The sequence below is a fragment of the Vigna radiata genome, chromosome 11, assembly GCF_000741045.1.
Source record: "Vigna radiata var. radiata cultivar VC1973A chromosome 11, Vradiata_ver6, whole genome shotgun sequence".
In the NCBI taxonomy this organism is placed as follows: Eukaryota; Viridiplantae; Streptophyta; class Magnoliopsida; order Fabales; family Fabaceae; genus Vigna; species Vigna radiata.
The window spans coordinates 8,179,278-8,185,222 of NC_028361.1; the positions used below are offsets into that span (position 1 = coordinate 8,179,278).

At 36.2% G+C, this 5,945-nt stretch overlaps 1 pseudogene; it reads left to right on the plus strand.

The window, feature by feature from the left end:
- The first annotated feature begins 792 nt into the window (after nucleotides 1–792).
- On the plus strand, nucleotides 793–4,465 carry LOC106776710 (annotated as a pseudogene).
- Nucleotides 4,466–5,945: the final 1,480 nt, after the last annotated feature.

A 5,945-nucleotide genomic window follows, 5' to 3' on the forward strand; every position in this document is an offset into this window, starting at 1 on the left:
TATTAGTTTGAATAAATTTAGTTTATAAAACCAGTCTTTCTCTATTCCGCTATTTTCGGCCTCTTAGCATACAAAGTGGACTTGCTTACCACTAAATGTGCTGATGCATTGCATTATGTTATTGTACTCGGGCTTATATAAGCCATGTTCAATTCATTAATAACAACATGGTGTGTTGCTTCCCTCCAACGTGAGCACTTTTGTTTATTGCATTTTACAAGCACAACATACAAACAGATCCAATATTATAAACAAGTGCCAATATTTCAACATGATCAAAAGAGAGTTAAATTAAATTATTTCGATAATAATGATTTAATGAATAAAATAGCTAGACACTTTGTTAACAAAACGCTTCTGATATGGAGTTGAAGTTCACAGTTTTCATGACAAATCTAATGGAATTTTAAATTTTACGTAAGTTTCAGACAGGGATATGTTAGTTGAAGTAAATTGGTTGTATCCCTGTACATGAATATTCTAATTTATTAATTTGAAAAATCATTTTCCCTAATTTTAATATCTTTAAGGTCTGGACTACAAGTTTCACTAATTCTGTATTTTTTTTTATATATAAAATATTTCGGAAACAAGTGATAAACACGATATCGAAGGAAGAGAGCGAAGTTGGTACGCAATTATATGGTTGGTTTGACTTGACTCCTTATATGAACACTCCTCGTCAACGAAAGAATACGGCAGCCACTGGGAAGTAACGCTATCTTTATTGCCATGGCCACCAATTGACAACTCAAACAAAACACTCTTCCCCATGCTTCCTTCTCCACAGCCATAATCATTCGAAAAACCCTCCATTTTGCAAATGGCTGAGGCTTTGCTCGGAATTGTAATCCAAAACTTGCAATCTTTTGGCCAAGACCAACTTGCTACGTTTTGGGGTGTTGACCAACATACTCAAAAGCTTTCCAGCAATCTCACTGCAATCCGTGCTGTCCTTAGAGATGCTGAGAGAAAACAAATCACAAGTAATGCTGTCAAAGATTGGCTGCAGAAACTCACAGATGCAGCATATGTACTGGATGATATCTTAGATGAATGTTCAATTCACTCCACAAAACTGAATTTTGATGATGGACATACTTCATGCCTATCCCATCTCCATCCTAAGGACATTCTCTTTCGTTTCAATATTGGTAAAAGGATGAAAGACATCACCCAAAGATTTCATGACATTCACGAAGAAAGGAGCATGTTTAATTTAGAACCAAGTGTCACAGAGGTGCAAACAATCCATGATAATTGGCGCCAAACTAGCTCTGACATTACAGAACCTATACTCTATGGCAGAGACCAGGATCGAGAGCAAATTTTGAAGTTTCTTTTGGAAGATGTTAATGACAGTGAAGACCTCTCTATCTATCCCATAGTTGGTATGGGTGGACTTGGAAAAACAACATTAGCTAAGCAGGTTTTCAATGATGACAGGGTATGCAAACATTTTGACTTGACAATTTGGGTTTGTGTTTCTGATGATTTCAACACCATGGCAATACTACAATCCATCATAGAATGCATCACTGGAAAAAATCCCAATTTCAATAGCTTAGAAGCAATGCGGAAAAAGATTGAAGAAGTGTTGCATGGGATGAGGTATTTACTTGTTCTTGATGATGTGTGGAATGAAGACCAAGAGAAATGGAAGCAGTTGAAGGGAAAGTTACAGTGCGCAAGGGCAGCAAAAGGAGCTACCATTTTGGTCACTACTCGGCTCGAGGAAGTTGCTTCCACCATACAGACGCATCCTGCCTACCATTTGAAAGAATTGTCAGGAGATGATAGTTGGTCATTGTTCAAACACCATGCGTTTGGACCAAACAGAGAAGAAACGGAAGAACTCGTGTCAATTGGCAAAGAGATAGTGACAAAATGCGTTGGTTCGCCGCTAGCAATCAAAACATTGGGAAGCCTATTACGTGATGAAAGTGACGTAAAACAATGGCAGAATGTAAAGGAAAGTGAGATTTGGGATATACGGGAGGAAAGTAGTTCTGCGACAGGTGAGGAAAATTCTATCATGCGTGCTTTGAAATTAAGCTATTTTAATTTGGAATTGTCATTGCGAAGATGCTTTTCTTTTTGTGCAATTTTCCCCAAAGATTTTGAAATAGACAAGGAAGAACTTATTCATCTCTGGATGGCTAATGGATTTATTAAATGTGAAGGAAATGTAGAAGTGGAGGATGTTGGGAATAAAGTGTGGAAAAAATTATACCGTAGATCATTTTTTCAAGAAGCTAAGTATGATGAAGTTGGTATGATCACTACTTTCAAGATCCATGATCTATTTCATGATCTTGCCCAGTCTATTATGGGTGAGGAATGTGTGGTTATTGTGAAAGGAAGATTGACTCAATTGCCAACTAGAGTTCACTATTCAAGCTTGCTCAATTCTGGTGTGTCTGGTTATATGACTGCTTTCAAGCAAAGATTGACGACTGCTTTGAAGAAGGTTAAATCCCTGCAGAGTTTTCTTGATTTTGGTGGTATTGGCCCGGTTCCATCAAATCATAGTCTCCGAGCATTGCAAACAAGCTCTTCTTTGTTGTCCCCACTCAAGGATTTAACACTTTTGAGATATTTGAGTTTGAGATTTAGTCAGAGCTCAGAAGAAAACTTAAATAACTCAATTTGTCAGTTGCCAAAATTGCAAATATTGAAACTGTTTCATTGCCCCGAACTTCATGGGTTGCCTAAGGATTTGACACGATTACAGGATCTGAGGCATATTGTGATTGATGGCATGGATACAATACAAGAGATGCCTCCGAATATTGGCAAGTTAAGGCATCTAAGAACACTGAGCATTTTCGTGGTGGGTTCAAAGCCAGGGTGTGGCTTAGCAGAGTTGCATAGCTTAAATCTGGGAGGCAGCCTTAGAATCAGAGGCCTTGAGAACGTCCCGAATGAATGGGATGCTAAAAAAGCAAATTTGATTGGTAAGAAGGAGTTGAATATCCTGCACTTGTCATGGGATGTTAATGCTAATCCAAAAGGTAGTAATGTAAGTGTGGAGAGAGTACTGGAAGCCCTAGAACCTCCCTCAACTCTCAAGAATTTTGAGATGAATGGATATCAGGGAAAGCAGTTTTCGAGTTGGATGAGAAGTTCTCTAGTTTTGAGAGACTTGTGAAAGTTACACTCTCCGACTGTGACAACTGTGAAGAGCTTTTCCCACTTGGTAAACTACCACACTTGAAAAGGCTAAATGTGAGTGGAATGAAAAATGTGAAGTGGATAGATGGTGAGACGTATGAAAGCGTGGAGGAGAAGGCATTTCCATCGTTGGAGGAACTGATTGTGGATAATTTACCAAATTTGGAGAGGTTGTTGAGGGATGAAGGAGTAGAGATGCTTCCTCGTCTTTCCCAATTAACAATTTACGGTGTGTTGAACTTTAAAGTCCCACGTCTTCCTTGTGTTGAGGAACTTAGTGCTGAAAGGATTGGCGAAGCGGCTTCCTTCATGGAAGTTGTGGGGAATATGGCTTTTCTAAAGACTTTAAGCATTGAAATGATTAAAGGAGTGGTGGTATTATCCGACGAATTCAGGAGGTTGGGTGCACTACAGGAACTATACATTGCAGAATGGTATGATGTGGAGTATTTTCCAGAACACGTGCTGGAAGGCCTAACTTCTCTTCGAACGTTGTCCATTAATTACTGTAAGAAATTGAAATCGTTGTCTGAAGGTGTGCGACATTTGGCTCGACTTGAGAGTCTGATAATTAGCGATTGTCCAGAGCTGGTAGCTCTACCATGCAATATGAGCCAACTAACTGCCCTGCGGGAGGTTTCAATCAATTATTGCTGCACATTACCATATGGTTTACAACGTGTCCCCTCCCTACGAGTTTTACATATATACAGATGCACGTGTACTTCACTGCCGGACTGGCTGGGAGACATGACTTCTCTTGAACAATTAAGGATTGCGTACTGTAAGGAGTTGAGATCACTGCCGAGTAGCATTCAACGCCTCACCAACTTATCTTATTCAAGCATATGCAAATGTCCTCATCTGAAGATGGAAACAGGAGAGGATTGGCAATACATAAAGCAAATTCCAAAACTAGAACTATATCCATGATGAAACCGACTTTTTATAGTAAATTCAATAGTGTTGTGTTTACTCCTTTTCCCTTTGATTTTCTGTTTAAGCCACATCCATAGACCTCTACACTTCGTAAGATATTGTCCGTTTTGGACCAAGCCCTCACGGATTTGAGTTTGGTACCACTCTAAAAGGCCTTTTACCAATGGAGGTATCTTATGTGTATATAAACTCATGTTCATCTCTTATTTTATCCGATGTGGGACTTTGTTTGTATCCAACACTAGGACACTAAGTGCTACTTTGGGCGCTGAGTGCCACGATCTCAGTAAGCTCTCTGACTTCTGGGCATTGAGGAATGTATTTTTTTTGTAATATATATTGAATATTATAAAGATTTATGCATGTATGTATTAAAGTATTGTTTGAAAAGAGTTTCTAAATTGAAACTCTTGATGGATGTTTCAAGTAGTTTATGTATTATTGTAGGAGCTCGGTCTTGGGAGTTATTTTAACACTCTAATAGTCATTGATTCTCAAGTAGAAAGGGGTGAGACATGTGGTGAGAGTAACAAAAGGTCCTAGTATAAGGGTTTTATCTTAGCCTAAGGCGTTGTTTAACAGACTAAAGGTTTGAGTCTAGATGTCTGACATGTTTAGGTCTGTTTAGTTTAAAATGAATATATTATATGTTGATATGTGAATTCCATGTTGTATTCTTTTGATATTAACTTACCCTTTTTGTGTTGTTTGTTTGTTTATATTGTTTTATGTTTTTTGAATGATCACCTGATAGGTGTGAATAGAGGAAAATGATCTGTCGGTGGAGAAACTCCTAGCATTGAGGGTGTGGATGTTTAGTCTGTTGTAGTTTAGTTAAGGTTTCCTTTTGGGTTGAAATTGTAATAAATCTTTTGTAATTAAGTAGACAGTCTTATATTAGAGTTGTGTATATAAATTTGAATTATAGTAATGTTTTGGATAAAATGTACAAGCACTTTTATATACTTTTTATGTGGTTAACTGTTTTAGTTTATTAAATTTGTAATGTTTCCTTAACAGTGTTTAGAATATTTAAATAGGATGTTACATATATAATGCCTCCTATAAAATCATTTGTATTCTATCTTTAACCTTTCTTTTTCTCCTCATCTCAGAATTTTAATGAAGTTCTCGTTGTTGTTGATCTGGATTGCATGTGTGATACTATGATTCCTCTGGTATGCATCATTCTTATATTTTTTTTTTTTTTGTATTTTTGTTCTCTTTGCAGTCATTCATTGGTGGTCCTTCCAAAGAGATTTCAATTTTTTTATCTACTATTGCATTATATGTGCCTCAAAATGGTATAAAAGTTTTTTGTTTTGAATTTGTTTAACCTCAAATATTTGTTTAGTGAATTTGTTTAAAGATCGAATGTTGTTTCAGAAATTAACTTATCCTTTTATGTATTATGTGCTTGTGTTATTTTTTCTTTCTACAATCACCATTATTTGGTATGAGCAGATGAGGAATTAGGTGTTGGGTCAGCCCAAGATGGTGGTAATGATGCAATTATTTAGAGGGTGTTTCATCCTACTTTCATCCTGCACCTCCAAAAATTACCATTTTAACCTTAATTAATATTATTTTAATATTTTCTCTTTCTTCATAAAGTTATTCTGCACCTCTCTAATTTTTTCACTTTCTTATTAAAGTCAACCTACACCCTTCCAATTTTTTTTCTCTCTTATTATAGTCATCCTACACCATTTTAATAGACTTTAAAATCTATACAATATTTTTTATAAATTTTTTAAATTTCATTTTAAATTTAATAATAGTTTAATTTAATTTAAAATTTTAAAATTATTTAATATACGTTTATTTCTTAA